This window comes from Plectrocnemia conspersa, unplaced genomic scaffold, assembly GCF_051122295.1.
Source record: "Plectrocnemia conspersa isolate PC_06_02 unplaced genomic scaffold, ASM5112229v1 ptg000001l, whole genome shotgun sequence".
Classification (NCBI taxonomy): domain Eukaryota; kingdom Metazoa; phylum Arthropoda; class Insecta; order Trichoptera; family Polycentropodidae; genus Plectrocnemia; species Plectrocnemia conspersa.
The window spans coordinates 15725376-15745999 of NW_028277165.1; the positions used below are offsets into that span (position 1 = coordinate 15725376).

General features: G+C 30.2%; 1 protein-coding gene across 2 annotated transcripts in view; it reads right to left on the bottom strand.

Annotated features, from left to right (window-relative positions):
- csw (protein tyrosine phosphatase non-receptor type corkscrew) overlaps positions 1 to 20624 on the bottom strand; it is a 284151-nt gene that overhangs the window by 114036 nt on the left and 149491 nt on the right. The window contains exon 1 of one of the 2 annotated variants that reach the window (XM_088198460.1): positions 2992 to 3244. The exons of the other annotated variant lie outside the window; for it this stretch is intronic. The gene's annotated coding sequence lies outside the window, so the exon portion shown is untranslated. Of the gene's footprint in view, positions 1 to 2991; positions 3245 to 20624 lie in introns of those variants that run through there. 2 annotated transcript variants of the gene reach the window in all.

The following is a 20624-nucleotide window of genomic DNA, read 5'->3' on the forward strand; positions in this document are numbered from 1 at the left end:
TAAAGTTAAACTTATAATGAATGTATCTAAGGAATTTATTTTATACGCATTCTAATATTTGACAAAAATAATTAAATGACCAGATAGGAGTTGATGCTGTATACTGTAATCTAATTGCAAATTTGAATTTATCAAGAAAAGTGCGTAGTACGAATTTTAGAGTTCTTCGAAAAATTAAATAAAATTTATAGATAAATATGATCATTAAAATGTAGATAAATATCAAATAGTATTTTAAGTATTTTACAACTATAATAATAAAAATATAAAAAAAAACTAATTATTTTTGATTGATGTAACGTTTGTCTACGAATATATTTTCAATTACGACTAACTGTAGTTTTCTTAATTTTTCAAATCAAGTGATCAAATAAAATCAATTAAAAATTTATTGGTTTAGTTTTAATAATATTTATAATACATAAAATGTATATAATATTGATCGAACTTTAAGTTAATACTTAAAAAAAGAACCACTCATAAAATCATTATATTATATATTAAAATCAAGTAATCCACGATATTTTACTATTATATAATACAATATAACGAAAACGCTTCTTAACCAAGCTTAATCAATAATCTACAATACTAATCTCTAACACTCTATTTTACAGATAAACTTGCTACATACGTAGTATATACATATATAATGGGTAACTAATTATAAATTTGCAAATTACTTTTTGATGCTTTAATCTCTAAAGTCTACCCTGCAACCGATCTCTTTGATGACGCAAAGTTCTCATTATCTCGTTAAGAGAATTCTCGCCGAGGACGAATCCGAGAAGCTTTCTCGTTTTCTACTAACGATGTTTGTGTTACTTGTTTTCATAATTATATTTATATATATATATACATACACATTTTGCGCATTAATCAGCGATAAAAAATAATCATTAACTATATGTCAATACGTCGCGTGTCTGTTCCGACGTGTGCGTAACACTGTTTATAATACGTGGTATTATTTTATATCATATTTTCTACTAGCCGGAAAATTCTTTCAGCTGTCATGGTATACGTTGAATGAATGACTCATGCCCGATAAGTTCACGACAACCTAATTCCTAACCGCGTTTCATAAACGAATACAAAAGCACCGTTTTGCGTGTGCCATGACTAAATAAAACGTATTAACATAAATTATCATTTTTGTGTATATATACCTATACAGGGTGGGCGTAAAATACTATGGGAAATAATAACAGCATCATCTAGATGTGATTTATTAATACATAAAAACTTTGCGAAAAGTTTCTGAATTACGCTGTAATAAATTAATAATAAATTATTTACAAGAAACGATCACTGCGATAATATTTCATTCATAAATTAATTTATCATCAATGATAAGCCAGTCTTTTATTTATATTATTATTTTTCATTATAGAATAGCTTGAATAACTATTAAAACACATGAATGAACCATTGCCAGACCCAAATTAGTATAATTAGCTCAATAAATACACATTAAGAGCAATGACAAATATAAATGTACAGGAGCGTTAAAAAACTATACTTTATACGTTAATTTCTTATGAACTCTACGGTGCAATTGTTATACTGTAAATAATGTTTATTTTAACATTATTAAGGAATCAGAAAATTAAAAGCATATCAGTTCTTTAAAGCTACGGATCTTAAAAAAAATATTCTGCGGGTTACCAATTTTTACAGGAAAATATCTATCTACTATATACTTTTATAAAACGTTACATATATGAATTATAAGAAGAACAAGGTTAAAACAGTTTTAATTTTGCCAAGGAATAAAATATAGCAATATTTGCATAGCATGAAATAAAAATAAATTATTTATTCTATGTATTTACAAGCTTTTCGTCATTTTTTTTATGGAGAACACAAAAGGAGCAGTGTTTAAATTATATGCATATATAATAAAATAAGATATACTTTATTTTAAAACTGAAACTGTACAATTAAACATGTTTATAGTCATTAAATCATCTATCTATCAGAAAAACTTAATTTTGTTAATAATGGTATATAGTAAAAGTAATTTATGTAAATGGGGGAAATATGTAAAATGTGAAATAGTGACAAAGGATTTTAAGAAATTATTTATATGATCTTAAATGCAAAAAGATACATAAAATATAATTTAAAAATTTGACTACAAAGAACTTACATATTTTGAGTAGTAAGATATGCAACATTTGTGTTAATCAAATGTCATTCTAAAATAAACATGTTCATATTTGTAAAAATATACATATTATCTGTATCATAACATGAATGTATCTTAAAAGTAAAAATATTTTTTTTAAGCATTTTCGTTAATTTAATATCTAAGATTCCATATAAAGTATAACTACCCACTATAACTTTGCTCACTATATGCATAGCATTAGGAATTCACAAGATATTTCATTAAAAGTATCCTTCGGTTTTTTAATATCACGTATACGAATTTTAAATATTATTTCTATTCAGAAAAAAACATAAAATAAATATTTTAACACATCACGTACTTTATTTTCCTAGTTTACCGATATTAAACAATAACATTGTAGCAAAGATGATATCAAAATGTTAAATGACTTTTAAATTATCTCCTAATAAATTATTTTTTAAACCAAATATACTTTGTTTATTTCTTTATTACACAACAAAAAAATATGAAAAAACCGTTAAATTTATACTTTTGTTATTACTAACAAAATATAATTATAAATTCAAATAAATTTAATAGTATTTCTTTGTTTCACAATAGAAAAAAATGTGATAAAAAACGTGCAATTTATACTTTTTTTTTTATCAAATCAATTTAATAGTAGTGCTTAAAAATTGAAAACCCAAAAATCATAGTATGTCAGAACATTATCTTATAACAATATTTAAAATACGTCATAGACATGTGAGATTCACTATATTTTCATACGAAAACATTTTACTATTTTCAGATTTTCAACCACCCTATGTAAAATACACGCATAGTGAGCATTAGAGCATTGGCCTGTGACGTACCTTCTACTTGACGGCTGATAAAGGAGACGAACAGGAGCACCAGCTTCCGATGACGTAAAAGGACCAAAATCGCCTATTTCACTCGTCTCTCGGCAGAATCACTTATACTGAATACTGTTTATGTGTCACTACACATTATCACCAGTGATAGTCGAAATGTTTGGCTTCAGAACGTCACCTGATGTGTGTGTACAATACAAGAGCTGTGTCTTGGAGGGGAGCGAGCTCCCCTCGGGAAAGCCGCGGGTCGACTGGCGGCCCGGTGATGACATCATCCTAGGGGGGGTAGGAAAATCGACTCTCAATCTGGGGGAAGCACCCCCTGGGCCGCCGGCATGGGGGTGCCGGGGCTCAGCCATGTGTGATAACGTACGCAGCTCGCGCTAGTATCGAATAAATCGAGTTTATATTCGATTCCGTTTAAAGGATATATACTATATACAAGAATTAATAGTATGGTTTATGAAATTGATATCCAGCGTACCAGAACCCAACGCAAGTATAATAATCTTGAATAAGGCAATCGCTGATTTTTTCTTTCTTTATCAATATTTAGAAACAATCGTTCTTTATCAATATTCAGAAACCAAAACTAATTTTGATTGCTACACCTACTTTTAACTGCTTCTAAAATATATTTTCAATCTTTTCCTTTGGTTTTAACCCAGCCAGTTTATGTGTTTATATTTCATTAACGTTGAGAATATTAAGGGCTAACTCAAAAACCGTTTTTTGGGATAATTTTAAGTATTTATTTTTTAATATTTACTATATATTCAATGTAAAATTATTTCATATTTTATAGGTCTTTGTGTGCCTTTTTAAAATTTACTTTTTACAATCTTATTGTTACGACATCTATACCTTGAGTTGACTTTAATTTATTGAACGCCTCGTGTATGTGAGAATAAGATATAATTTGCACCTTAATAACGTAAACTAAAATCAAAAAGGCATATATGTAAATAATTACTATTTATAAATTAAGATGTAGTAGTAATTTTGGGTTATAATTTAGGCATTCGATGCTTTTTTATTCATATTTTATATTATAACAACAAAATAGATCAGTGGTATAGTTTGATGTCTAAAAGCAGAAAAACCTAGGTTTAAATCTTATATGAACTCTATTGTTTCTTAATTTCTATCGTATCTATGAGATTTGAAGTAGTGAATAATAAATATCATTCAGTTATCACAGATTAAGTTTTCCTAGATTTTCCCAATATTATGGATGAATATCATTAAAAACATTTGTTTAATAAGCTAGATCCTACATAGTGACATCTATCGATTGTTAGCTATGAAAAATATTTTTAATATATATAGCCTATAGCGTCAATGTCATCTGCATACTTAAATATAAATAGAAATTATTTTTTTTATTCAGTTGTGTCATTTACCTCAAAAAATATTTATTTACGTTATTTTAATTATAAAGAATGTTGAATGCCAATGAATGACTAACTACTTTGATCTTAGAGCAATATTTAAAAAATACTATTTTTAATGAACTGAAAAAAAAATGTGCACTTCATTTTTAAAATAATCGAGAATCATAGTCAAAAGTATTTGTAAAATATAATAAACGCCTAAATCTGTGTTTAATACGTGCCGTTTTAAAAAGACACAAATACAAAATTAAATTTATTTTTTTAATTATTGTTACTGAGCTAGGCTAAATTTATTGCCAAATTATTTTAAATATGTACAGTATCTAATATGTGTTACTTAGACCTATGTATAATATCTAAAAATAATTATTTTCAACAATCATACATACATATATACAACAATTCAAGTAGGCGTTGTATATACCGATTTTGAGAAGGCCTTCGACAATGTTTATCATGGGTTATTATTAAAAAAAAATTTTAATATCGGTTGCTCGGATGATTTAACTCGGTTATTCTCGAGTTATTTGAGCGATCGTTACTAACCTATGGCGGCCGATTGTCGAAAGAATATTTCATCCCTTCGGGTGTTCCTCATGGGTCCAACCTGGGCCCTCTGCTCTTTATGTTATTTGTAATACGGCAGTTATAAATTCGAGTATTCAAACTCAAGTTTTCTTATGTAAACAGATAATTTAAAATTGTATCAATTCATTCGATCATGAAAGTGTCGGAAAGTGGCATACTGTGTCATTTTCTCGGTTTACTCCTACGTTCTCAGTGGGAAGATTTTGACTATAAAAACTCCCAATAAAGATCTCGAAATCATTTTTGAGAGCAAGTGGAGGTTCTCTCTACACATGCACGACCCCTGCGATAAATCTTTAAAGATGCTCGGCTTTGTTATGAGGAACGCCTTTCACTTTGCCGATCCTTCAGTTATTCGCGTCATCTATGACACCTTAGTTCGTAGCATTCTTGAATCGGGATCTATAATTTAGAATCCCCGAAAAAACAGATATTTATTTTTAGTAACAAAAGATTCAAAAAAAGTTTTTACTAAACCTTTAAAAAATGGTTATTGTCCGTTTTTACATCCCAGCGCCTTTTTTAGGAGCGTTAGGACACGATTCGGTGAGTTCTTGCAGAAAGTATACTAAGTATACTAAGCATTTCTTTAAATTACTGAAAGGTCCTGTCGACAATGTCGTCTATTCTCGAGGAATTCCAGTTTTGGGTTCCAGAACGTCTTTAAGAACCACGATTGCGTCCTCTTTTGCTGACGTTGGGGCTAGGACGTCTGCCCTTGCCGTCGCTATCCGGCTCCTTAATACGCTGGCATTGCACATTGACCTGTTTAATGTCAGCTACGAGGAGTTGGTCCGGTTCGTATCATTTAATTTTGCTATTTTATGATTTTTTTTGTTTGCTTTTTTATATGTATTATTTTAATTATATGTATATATATTTTTTGTGTATTGAAATAATACAATTATTGGGGAAATCTGTTAGGTTACGACGATATTAATTTAATTTAAATTAATAAATAAATATAGATTATTTTTTGATGCACTCAATAATAAAAAATAGAAATTAGTATGAATCATATTTATAATTATAATTTTAAATGGATAATATATTTAAAAAGGCAGCTATAAATCAACACTGAATGAAATATTAATTTTACGTTTTATTTTATTTTTAAGATGAAAATTCGGTTTATTAAATAGCAATAATGCAAATAATTATTTAACTTCATGAACTAGTTCAACGAACTCGCGTTCATTCAGCGCGTAGTAACTTCGTTATGAATCACTTCTAGGGGGTGCCACGCGCTAACGTTTGACGCGCGCTGGGGGAGAGTTTCCCGATGACATCATATTCGACCAATCGCAGCGAAGCTATGGCGCGGTTCACGCATGCGCGGCGCAACATCCAACACAGCCAGGTCTTCCCGGATAATATACGCTATTGATTACAAATGTTTATTTATATTTACATAAAAAAATAAACAATGCATTAAACGTAAGTAAAAATTTTAAGAAATATCATAATTTATTTTTTATTTATATTTTTACAACGAGTATTAATTAAATAAATATTAAATATTATTATGTACCTAAATTGATATTTTTATTTTGTAAATATATACGATCGCTTCGTTGTTAAACTTTCAGGTCGCGCAATTTAACGACACGCGGAGATTCCATCGATTTTCGTCAGCGAGCGAGATAGGTACTTTGGAAAATATCAAAGAGGAAAAGAGAGAGCAAACGATGGCGTATTGCAAAGATGCTGTATTACGGACCGACACTTTCCACTCACTACTCTCATAACGCTGCTTTTCGCATGTACGACCAAGGCTTAATGCTTGCTGGAAAACTTTTATGGAAAACTTTATTTACCGTTCTTAGCGTACATATTATTGTTTGCTAACATACTTTGTACGTATGTATGTATTTTATATGTATACATATACAGACGCGCATATGTTTGCCTTTGAAAAGTGAAGAATAAAAATCATCCATTATTTCCGCAGTTTCCGACAATCCGTCAGCGCTACTTACACACGTCGGAGAGCGTTTCGTAAAGGACACAAAGCTCCGGTTGGAAAGCTCTCGAGTCTGGCCCCAAAGTAAGCTTTTAAGATGTACGTTTTAGACGTATCACAACACTCGCGGACGGTTTCTTTTTTGCGTGTATATGTATAAGTTCTAGTACAATGGAAAACTATTGTCGGATTTCAGTAAAAATTTAATAACTACAATAAATAGCTATATAAGAAAGGTATATGTTAACCCAATAAAAGTTTCATTAAATCTAAGAGTAGCCTTTACTTACAATTATTACAATTTATTTGATATTTATAATGCTAATATTATTAATATAAATGACTCGAAATGTCATAGATAATTACATATGACATTAAGGACATCTAAATATTTGGTACTGTTAACATTCCCTTCGCATATAATTAGTGAGGAATTACTATATTGTCATTTATTTCTTGCTCTCTCAGGTTTCCAGTTTTCTTTTCTAATAATAATTATTCCTATGAAATCATAACTTTCTGCTTTAAAGCACTGCAAAATTGCCTGTTAAATGATCTTTAAAACATGATGAACAAATCTGTTCGCTTAGCTCCTACAATGGACTATATTTATTTTTTATAAATACGTTTATTCTATAAACATACAAGGTATAATTATATACACTATATATTACTAATTTATAACCATTCTCATGTTTACAATTTGCTATTAGCTAAAATTTGATAAAAATAGGAATATAAAATGAAACTTTGGTGGTTATTATTCAAGTAAAAAAATCAATCAATTAAATGAAAATTTGAGTATATTTCACTGAAGATCTAGAGCCATTACTATGTTTTCTTTAGTTCAAACTTAATTGACTCATCACCCACTTTTCAACAACAACATTTTTCATCGTCCATTTTTGGAAAACTCTATCTTATTTAATAACAAATTGTATACGTAGCATTATGCATATATTTTTAAACATCAACAAAAAATTTAATTACCTCGTGAAAAATATCCTAAAACGCATTACATTTTATGCAAAAAAAAATACTTAAAGATAAATATAAAATCCCTGAAACACTTTAGCACAACATTATTTTCTGAACATTTTGTCAACTTCTCTATCGCCCTTCATGGCTTCTTCATCGCCCACTAAATTCCATCGGATCCAGCATTACAATTTGAGAACCTATGCTCTAAAGCAATATGTGCCTTGGCATTTTGTGCTTATATTTACAGTTAAGGGTGTTTTTATCGTAGTAACCAATACACGATATCAGTGGGTTAGTGTGGTTTCGCGAAATATTTTCTGGTATGAAAATGTCAGTGTTCTTTAGTTGTTGGTATTTGAAGGCATTTTTTAATGTTTAATATCTATTATTTTTATAGCTTTATTTTGAATGACTTGCAATTTAAAAAAATAGTATTACTGATATTATTCTAAACTTGGCGGCATCTAATTAATTGTTCATAGATGATTATTATTATTTTTTATTAAATATCGGTCTAAGAGCCACAACGGCGGCAAGCCCTTTAGAGCATATTTCCAAAATATTTATACAAGTTTTTAACGCTTGTTTTCCAACTACCATTACTGCCATATTTATTTTGGAGAGGTGGTGGCAGATATTTTCCACGTTTTGTGAAAATAATTGTTTCTGTTTTAATTCGGTCGATTTTAATTTTCTGCCTTTCAATCTTTTAAATTGACTTGTTTTTCCCCATTATTAACTATAACCTTTACTTATATGGGGTTTTACTTCAATATACAGCGCTAAATTAGACTAGGCTTGACCTCCTACCTGGGATGTCGCAAATGACAAATGCGGTCGAGCAATCATTCTCGTAAAGAGAACGAAAAGACGCGCCTTAAAACAAAATTATACTACATTGCATAAAGTAAAAATGCTAGAAATACTACTGCTAAAAAACTGTACTAATATTTCGTCAACTCATACTAAAAAAGGCTTGTGTTCAACTGCTTAAAAAAACTATTGATAATATGCATACAAAAAGTACTTTCTTTACATTCATTTTTGGACAATATTTGATCCTAAAGCAGTAACTAGATATTTAATTATTGTTATTTAACTATATCTTTTGTCATTAAAAGTTTTAGGTCACATATTCGCTATTTTCTTAAATTATTAGACAGTAAAAAAATGTTTTTGTCTTCCAAAAATACTATACGTATAAACATAAATAACCTAACCTTCAGCAGTATTACGCGTAAATTTAGTTTCATAACTTTAGTAAATATTAACCAAATTTGCTTTAACCATTGTATTTAAAATACAGATAGAACTAAAACAGTAGAGACCACTTTTATTTTTAAGGCTTAATTTTAATTTTTCGATTTATCATTACTTGTTATAAAACACATCTACTTTTTAGAAGAAATATTTGTAAGAGACGAAGTTCATTATAAAATTATACTATTCAATTATAAAACCTTGGCGAGAGAAAGTCATCGCACTAATTGTTTTGATACAGTAGAATTCCATGCACAAAATTCATCCATCTCTTCATGAAATGTTAAAAAATCTCTAGTTTTCAATTGCACAACTTTTAACAAATTAAACCATTTGTTAAAAAAGTTACAATTATATAAAAATCTTACGTATAATTTCGACAATAAATATTGCATTCAATTTTTATTGAATGTCGATAATCTCTATAGACAATCTATAATATTTTTAAGGCACAATGTTAAATTGAGCAAAATTCATTAGATGCTTTTACCTTGATCCTGTCCCTGCGGACGTATAATTAGACGCTGCGGTTAAAGGGCGTCATGAAAGTTTAAACTGATCGGTTAAAAGGGGGACAGGAGACGGACATTTTGGGCCGACCCCGGCTAACCGAGCCTCAGAACTTTACACACAAACCAGAAACGATCACAATGTTGAACATTTGAGAATCGCACTGTATGCTACACGTAGCTAGCGATGAGTCGGCATTTGCACCGATGAAAAACTCGATATTGACGAAACAATGTCGGATACGAACGTGTACGACATGACGACACGTTAATCCGCAATGTGTCGTGAAACGCAGGAATATTATCGTTTGTCTGATCCGGAAAATCCAGGACATGTGCCTCATCAATCAACATCAGAATGATGAAAATATATCTATTGTGGTTAGACTACATACATATACATTCGATATATCATATAATAAATCATCTACGTAATTTCAAATTTAGATTTCAACATAGGCGAGCTGAAAAGATAAAAGCTTTTTCTATATTCATTATTATGTGCCAGATCCCCATAATCTAAATATTGTAGATCACCTTGTTTTTGAGTTATTAACAAAATAACAACGTACAAGGATTCGGATCAAAAACAAATAAAAATATTATCTCTATATGTAGAAATTATTAATCGAAAAAATAATGAAAAAAATTATTTGTAAACTAGATTAATTTTAAAGCCATTGAACATACATATGTAATTTAGGCAATCACCTTGAGAAGAAATTGTTTATGCTAATAATCCTCTTGATTCCTGAAGATTTTCATTCACTCCTTAGGATTTGACTATGGGAGTAAATAATTCATAAAGACAGTTGCTCAATGTGACATTATCCAGTTTTGAATCGATGAACTCGAAGATATATTTTATATCGAACCAATCTTTATGTAATTGCTTTACAATGCAATTACATTAAATTTAAATTATATAATACACATTTTAAAAATACTATACGGAACTCACACGTAAATTGTAGTCCAGTTTCATTTGTGCAATAAACGTGACAGGTCCATTTAATACAATGTCTATTACTATTAAACAAGATTTCCATTCACGACGTGCCTTAAATTTAGTCTAAATGATAATTTACAAGGAAACATTGTTAAAGTCCCATCGTAAATATTTATTTTATGACTTTATTGTCTGTATACGAAAACGTGTTTAAACGTTCACTTTAAACAGGCCGTTTTGCAGATTTGTTTTATTATATATTATTTATGGCTTTCATATTTTTATACAATATGCAATTTCATTAAAGTTACTACTGTATATTTAAATATAAAAAATTATCATATTTGTAGGGCCGCCGAGAGCGAACACGGTGCCTGGAAAAACAATGATTCCGGGCCTCATGTCAAAAAATTTAATATATTTTTAACCTCGTAATATAATTTATTGAATAAATAATAATAGGTACGGGTTAACCCTTTCTATGCTACAAATAAATTTAATCAATATAAATTAATTTAAGCAAAAAAAAAATGTTATTATAAAATTTTTATGTATCAAAAACGTACACTTTAAATTGAAATGAAAAGAAAGACACATGTTGTTTTTCATCACTTTAAAAAATATTATTTTATTTAAAACTTGATAATTTCAATCTTAACGTTTTTTCGCAATAGTGTATATTTTATGATTTTTCCGTTTTGCAGATCGAAAAAATATCTCAAGGGCCAAGTCTGACAATCAAACGTGAATTACTGCGAATCAGCGTTAAGTCAACGGTCGAAGAACAAGTCGTAAATTACTTTTTATTGGCCGAATCCGATCTTGGCACTTTGATTCCCTTTTTCTACTCTTGAAACAAACCTTTCCCGCATTATCAGCTCATTTAATGCTTCGAAATGGCCTCGAAACAACTACTCAAGCTCGACTTTCGCGTGGGAACCCCACCTCGGCGCACAAATGACGAAATGTACGCATCCGTTTAGGTATTCGGATTATTTTGACAGCTAACAAGGACCTTGCACGACAATCCGACACAATGCCAAGATCCTATTAATGGTATCGACGATCAAAACACCACACCTTGGACCTTCGATCACGCAATTTCACCATTTGCGTATTGATCTTTTGCGGCGTGATCGATCTTGCATTTAATAAATTGGCACAATGATTTATCGACTGGTGGGATGTTTGTAACAACATTTTAATATTGTAATTAGTACACGTTTAGATTGTGTCGAATCTTTAATGCCTAAGGGGACTTATAAACATATTCGTACATAAATAGCTATTTTTTTGTAATGAGATGACTAAAACAATACTAGCAAAAAGATAGAAGACATGTCAGCAATGTAATTTTATTACGACGTATGCTATGTTGTTAATAAATATTAATCAGATTGCAATTTATGATTATTATATATCTAAAATTTCGATCGATCATATCAGATTATGTTTACCTATAATTTCCTAATCTCACGGATGAATATCATGATGATAAATTAAAATAGAGCTAGGACGTTCATGTTAAATATTGTAAGTTCCTTAATAATGAGCTACTTCAGCTCATAGAGAATATATTTTTTGGATTCAAAAACAACAAAAAGTTTTCTTGTCTATGTAGATGATTTAAATCGTTTAGATGCACTCTCTACAGAGTCTATATAAATATGGGCTTAATGTCGGAAAGTGCCAAATTGTGTCATTTTCTTGATCTCGTTCGACATTAAATCTTTCGTTTTGTCAAAAGAAACTTACAGAAAATTCTCTCTGCGTATAAGCTATGTCTGTGAAAAATCTTTCAAGATTCTCGGATTTGTTAAGAGAAACGCGTTTTACTTTGACGATCCTATGGTCATTCGTATTCTGTATGACACTTTAGTTCGCAGCATTCTTAAATCGGTATCAATAATTTCGAATCCTCTAGTAACCAACTACTCCCTCCTAGAAGAAAAAGATCAGAAACGGTTTTTGAGATACCTTTATAATATGATATTTAACTATTATCCGTTCTTGTCATTGCGTTGTGATACGACTTTTGCAAAAATTCGTATATCACTAAAAATTTCTTCAAACTTGTTTCAGTTCCGGAACGTCTTCAAGAATCACGGTTGTGTCTTTTTCCGCTGACCTCTAGAGCCAGGACGTCCACACTAGCCGACTCGCCTATGGCTTTCGCCATCCGAAGGTATTGCACATTGATATATTTAATGTGAGCTACGAGGAGCTGGTCCGGTTCGTACCATTTAATTTTAATATTGTATGATGGTTTTCTATTTCTTTTTATGTATTATTTTTTATATATACTAATAATACAATATATCGTTTTTTACCATAGTGACGCATTGGGGTAATCTATTATGTCCCAATGGTCTTAATTTAATTTAAATAAATATAATATTTACTGTCATTTAGCAATGATGAGATATAAATTATGCAAATATTATTTTTAAATTTTATTTCACAATTTGTATCAAATTGTCTCATAAGTCCTTTATGTTTTTTTCTCACATTTGCAAATATGAATAACTTTTTATAAATTAATGATAATTTCACTATTCTTTTGGTATTATTATACATTTATGAGTTTAAACTCGGCCATAATGCGACAATAGCAGTTAAAAACATTTAAGATTTGAAAACTCCTGGGTGTGACTTCGTAACCAGTGAGACGCTTAGTGGAATCTAGTTAATTTTATTACATTATATTTACAATTGTTGCGACAGTCGATAAATGGCGAGATGTTTTCTCTGAGCGGTGGTGGAGAAGCTGGCGGCGGGATGTGTGCGTTCATGATCGTATGTTGTCTGCGGGCGGCGGGAGTCTTTTTGAGTGTCTGCCTTCTTCTCATCGGAGTCTAAGCTTAATTATCCAGAGTTAAAGCTTGATAACCAATCACAATTATGCAGCGATCATCCAGCCAATCGCTGTAGTTGCTTCTTAGAATGGCGAAATAGATATACGCCTTTAGAAAGCGACATTCGCTTGATGGGCATTGTCCAAAGTCGTATTACATTGCAGCGAGAATCTCGTGAATCCAGTGATTTATTATATTCGTGACCGTTTCACAACAAAGAAATATTCTCTCAATGACGGAGAATATTTATAGTAAGAACAAAACTCGCGTTATTTATGTATTTTTTTGGTCGTAACGAAAGCTTCTGTGTGTGGTACATCTTGTTTCCTTGTTGATAGATGATCATTTTGGTCACAGTAAATTTAAGAATAAGACCCTTTTAAATGTTGCCATCTGTGTGTGATGGCCACAAACATATGTAATGCAATAAGCAGGGTTGCCATTAAATTCAATGTGGTTCAAAAAATTTCGTTCTGGGAATTTTGATATTTATTATCTACGTAAAGGCGGGTTGTTAGTGAGGATATTAGGGCTGCCACCAAAGCAGATCTTAGATTTACGATACAGAAGCTAGCACAAAAGCTCACGTATAGCCTTCATCAGTTCACAGACATTTAAAAAATTAGGAAAGATGGTAATTTGCAGAGTATCTAATAAAGTGTTTGAGGAAATCAGGCGCAGCAAAGCTCAATATGCCAATAATTAATGATTCTAGAGTCAAACACGCGACATATAAGGCATTGGTTTGACGCCAAATAACCCCTAATTTCAATCCCGAGAGTAGGATTACACTTCAATAATGCATTAAGTGGGATATGAATGACATAATTCATTCATAATAGTTATTGGATTATAGGCAGACAATTACGAAAGACATATAGCGTGCTCAGCTCATTCATTTAAAAGCAACTCAGAAGGGTAATTTTACACCAAGACAGCGCTTGCCTTCACGTATCCAAGAAGACAATAAAAAAATCAATGGATTTTCTTGGGAGCTCCTTTCTCACTCTCCGTATTCTTCAGATATTGATCCAATCATTTTTTTATATCCTTGAAACAGTTTTTAAATGAAAATTTTTTTTACAAAAACGGATACAAAAAATGACATTAAAGATTAATTAAATATAATAATATGAAGAATAATCGTAGAAATAGTTTCAGAATATAGAATTTAGTGAAATTATTACACGTTTTAATTTTTAACTCATTTAACCCGCACCTTAAAAAACGAAAAGACTTATGGGACAACCTGATATATTATTGAATTACACTAATGGTGTTACGCCTTAGCTTTGCCTAGATTAGTCACCACGATATTAATTCGTCACAATAATTAATTATAGACGAAACATGAATAAAATTTTGATTTTGATGCGATTTTAAACATAACACTTATCATCAGTATGCGCCTATATTTTTTTAAGATCCTAAGCATTTTTTTAATGAGTAGCATTGTATATAACATTTGTGTTAAGGGTAAGTGGTAGCTAATATTATGTTTTAAAGTGAACTATGGAGTTAATTAAGGGTGTAGTGAAATATATACATACAAAATTGTATTATATTTTTATCCAAGTTGATTAATTATTTATTGTAAAATAATTCGTGCAAAAATGACATGAAAGTATTGAATATGATTAAAAGTATTATAAATAAAATATAATTCTTATGTGTCATATCGTTATATACTATTTTATTATATTAAACCTACATATATAACACGCGATATAATAAAAACGGTGACTCATACGTGTTAACCCTTAGCCATAAAAGAGACGACCTTGTTCACTGTGACCTAACAATTTAGAAAATTTATTTTTCCACCGAACGCAATAAGTCGGGTGCTTTTACGTGATTAGATTCATAAAAATCTAACGAGAACGTCCGATTCGTACAATAAAACCGTCAGATAAAATAAGTGTATTGATTAAGTATGAACACAAAAAAAAAACATTCGCCTTACAATAATTAATCTCACGAGACATGTCCGTAAAATAGTTTTATTGTTTGTAATATAAATAGTAAATACACAATAAAATACTTCATATGTATGTATGTTTTATTATGTACACAATTATGATATTGCACTGTTTTCGATGGTAAATGTGCTGTCAATTATTTGCTAGTTCTTTTAATAAGAATGTAAAATTGCTACAAACTTTCTGATACAGTAAAATGTTCTGGAATGAACACTTTTTACGTCTTCGACAGAACCAAAACTATTTTAGGTACTGTTTAATATTTTTTTAATTCTGTATATTAAAAAAAAATATTTTCATATAAAAAAAACTAAGTGCTAATTTTACTATTAATAAATTTTTAATTTCCATACTGAAATTTTCACACTTCGTTTACAGTTAATGTCGGATCTAATCTGTTTCAAAAGTTATAATGTATAGTGCATTTAAAGAATTACCATTTCAAAACTAGCGATTACTCATTTTTTAAAATGTCCATATGGGATTCCAACCAAAGTTTTGCAGATCAATGGTCAGCGACTTATACCACCCGTCTATCGTAATGGTATAAAAAACGATTTAATTAATATATATAGCAGAAGCACTAAAATAGACATACAATATATTTATTGAAATGTTTTCGAGCAATGGCATTATTGTGCGTGAATGATTCAAAACACTTCTTGACATTATAATTCACTTATTATGTAACAAGTGATTCTAAATATGTAAGTGTGCCAGCCATGGGAACCTGGCGACCAGATGTTAATGCCATTGTTTCCAGATTAGGTCCTAATTTCAAGGTCAGTTCTCCACCATTTTTTTTGTCAATTATGCATAAAAAACTTAAATAAATTTTAATGAATTACAAAAATAGGACAATTGTATGGCTCTCGTAAAAAAACGTATTAAAATAAAGTTATGTCGTAATCGGGCTCGAGCGCTCTTCGCGTTATAAAAACAAGATTACCTTCCATATTTTACGACTGGAAAATGAGAGTACTTCTGCAAAGTAAAACAATTAGTTTTCATAACCCTCGCGTGAAATGCAAACGCTATGTGTTTTTGACTTTTTTACCTCAATATTTATACATATATTTTTCTCTTTATATTCATATGTATACACCGCATAATTTATTATGTAAAACACCAAATTTAATATCTCTTATATAAATCAATATCAAGCGTGTGCGAAACCTCGCGCCATTATTTTTATAATTACAAAGTTTGAGAATAAATTAATATTACATCACAAGAGTTTTAAAATATGATTGTACAGTTTGTCTGTTCTTGGCGTAGTACTGCTTCGTGTAGTATTTATTACAAGTCATATCGAAAATCGAATTGCAATCTTGTGAATTTTGGAAGTTTTGATGCAATTGCTGTTTAAGATGCAAATGACGAAAAACTACGATACTTAGTAAATTCAAGGCACATAAAATTATTAATTTTGTGTCTTCTGCAACTAATTTCGACAGAAAAATTATGCTTGCTTCTGACAATAAAATATTATTTACAAGCTCTCATTTGCACTTTAAAGTTCTATTTTTTTAAAAGGTTCATTAAAAAATAAAAGTTAAATTTATAAACTATTTTTACGTATCAAATGCACTACACTCTCTGGTAGTTGTCCGAACCGAAGTTCAACTGAAGTCGGCCAAGGTCGCTGACTTCCGAGTAGCGGCCACACTGCCACAAATTTCATATGCCGTCCGGACGGCGGGCGTGAATGTACAGCTGGCATATTTGCGCGCGATCGAAAAATGTGCCAAATAATCGCAATTTTTAAATTGTCATATTATTTAAAATTAGGCTACTGATAATTATAAAAGTTTATGTGGGCACTCACCAATACAATATCAGTGAAAACTTTTCAGTCGTAAATATTCAATTTATGCAAAATCTTTGTCGGCTTTTGCAAAATGCCATAAGATATAAAAATGATACTTCAGAATACGAACACCACATCTGTGACTATCCTAGAATTCGTCGCCATCGATTCAAAATAAGAATTCATTATGGTGTGACATTTATATAAACCGATCTATGAAAATACATGTGGATATTCGAAACGTTTTTTTTAACAAAATCAAGTACCACTAATTATTTCCTAAATATTTAATTTTATATGAAAAAAAGTATTATAACGATTATTAACTGTTACTAGAATATACCATCAAAAATATAATTAATCCCTTTTGATGCCATAAAATACTCAAGGATGTCAGTAAGAGCCTGTTGAAGTCCCCAATAACTTAACCACGTGACCACGATGCAGTGCTCGACGTGCGTGTTAACCATAAGACGCCTACGCGCATACTGAAATTGAACCGAGCTACTCGTTTCATCTCAGTTTGCGAAAAACCAAATCATTATCTCTCTCACTCTCGTCTCTTAACACGCGAGAGAGCGAAATGGGAAGTATCTCACCGCTCGCGCTTGAAAGAGCAGCTCCGACTTCGGTCCGTTTGCCGACAATGTTCGGAAGCGCTCGAAGCTGGCCAAGTCGACTGAATTACCCCTACTTTACCTCCCGTTTACGGTAGCCTCGGACAACTTCCGAGAGATTTTAGAGAGAACTCGACGGAAGTCACTTTGAAGTAACCCACTATATTCTCCGTCTTTGGGAAACCTTAGCCTACTTCCAGAGAGTGTAGTGCAGGCAAAAGTATAAATCGTTACGTCATTGGTATCGTTTTTTTTGCATTTTAAATAATAATTATTTTTTCGGATTGCAATGTGTTAAAAATAAGCATTTTGCCATAAATAAAAAATAACTCAACTTTGCATGGAAAATCTCATGGTTATTTTTTTAATTAAAAATTTAAAAATCATTGTACAATTCTTACGCATTATGTATTATATAACTTACTAAAGTTATTTTATTTAGCTTTAGTTTTTCATCTAACTGAAATTTATTTTCTTTAACATTATCTTTATGTTACTAATTAATATGTGATAATATAATTGTTCGAATTTTACTTAGTTTTACTGTGCAATATTTTGCCACAAAGTTAAAATAATTCGTATTACACACTTGCTTAAAATCCGATATTATTGAACGTCGTAATAAAACACTTTAATAATTTATACATAGTGCAAACATGAAATGTTTTGAATTCTAGATTTTTAAAATAGTTAAATTACCAATAAAATAAAGCTTAATATTTTCCATGAATAATTAGTATATTAAATTCTGTAATTAGATTTTTACCAAAATAATTATTAAATATATCGATTTTAACGGTTGCGTGTAAATTACTATTAAAAACATAATAAAAAAAACTATAAATACAAATAAAAAATAAACTCTTAAATATATTTTCTGCGAAACCCCCATTGCGCTATTTGGATTTGTATAAAAAAGTTATATACATACTTATATTTTCGCATATCCCTAATATATATTTGCAAATCCTTATATATGTTCTATTAATCTTTACAAGTATCGTTATGAAAGACACGAAAATATATTGATGCTGATTTAAAAGATTTATAATAGCCGTAAATGTTTTAATTTACTATATTTACAACAAACATATACAAAGTATTTCATATTTTTACTATACCAATCTATATGATAATGAGAGTATAGATTCATATTTTTAATTCAATCTAAGAACTTTTAATGTGACATCATTTATATATATACATATAAGATATATTTTAATCTAATATATATTATAGTGTCACAAACTTAATAGGAAAATTGTTAGGAAACTGTCGCTTACAGCTAACACTGCACATCGCAGCAAAATTCTACGTTCTGGACAAGCACGTTATGAATAATTTAAAGCTTAGTAGATAACACTATATGCTTTTCCATTCATATTTCAGATTTGAGTTTACGTTTAAAAGTGTTTATATCATCACTTTTTACAATAAAAGTTTATTATACATTAAAACGAATAAACGACTGCGAATAAAACCGCAATTTTATGCATAGTTTTTAATTTTATTTCCATTTAAATATATTCGAGTTCATTGTTTAGTTTTTTGCACACCTACGATTTAAAAAGCGATAAGCTTGAAACTCCGACGAGGAATTCAACTAAACCGCCTGAAATCGCTTTGGATTACTATGTAATTTATTACTGGAAAATTTAATTTCGTCGCCGGGATCGTCGAGATCAAGTTTTCATTTTGGAGCTGAACGTTTAACGAGAATTTTATTTTATTATACACGTTCTGAAGAGGGTTCAATTTACTTTAATCGTTCGGTTAAGGTAGCGCATGGCGTGAGGTCAAAGCTACAATTACCGCGTCGATCGAAATGTATTTGGACAGCGTATAATTTTTGACGTACGTGATCGGATCCCGTTCGTCTGGATTTCAGGTTGTTGGCTCAGGAGAGACAATGCGATCCTTCGTATGGAATATTCAACATCCAGTTGACCTCCGACAGAGAACGCCGTGAATTAAACACGGGCACAATGCACTGAATAAACGTTGGCTATATAACCAAGTATATTTGACATTATATTAGGTAATACCAAAATTAATATAGTTACTTTTATTGATTCAAAATAAATATTTATTATAAAAATATAACCTCTCGATCAATCTTTGCTTTGAAATAAAATATTCCGAGAGCCCCCTTTTCACATTTTTTTCATCTTGGAAATCGATTGATATAAATGGTAATTGGAACGAGCAAGGTCTGGAGTATATGATGGATGAGATAAATCTGTAAGTCAAGCTCTTTGATGTTATCGAGAGTGTGAATTTTGCCACATGGGAACGCGCATTGTCGTATTGTACAACTATTCGAATTCAAATAGTTTTTAGTAAAATACTACTAATGATGGTAAATGAATACGAATCATTTCAACTATATATAGTATATTTAAATTATTTTTATTTATTACATTGCCCTTGTTTTGGAATACCTTACGATCTTGATATTCAATATTTATGCCAAATATTTTGCCGTTAATCCTTTACAGATCGTATACTCGAGGACATTCGGCGACTTTTATTGAACGAAAGGCAAACTTGCTCGCCGATAAGTGTGAAATCTGAATTTTCGCAATAGCCTATATAATTTCAATTAAATATATCAATATAATAAATTTATTCGATATAAACTGTTTGCTGTCTAAATGACTAAGAGGTTATCGTTCGATTTGCATTTTAGCATTTTTTCAATGAATATTTCAACTGAGAGATCGATATC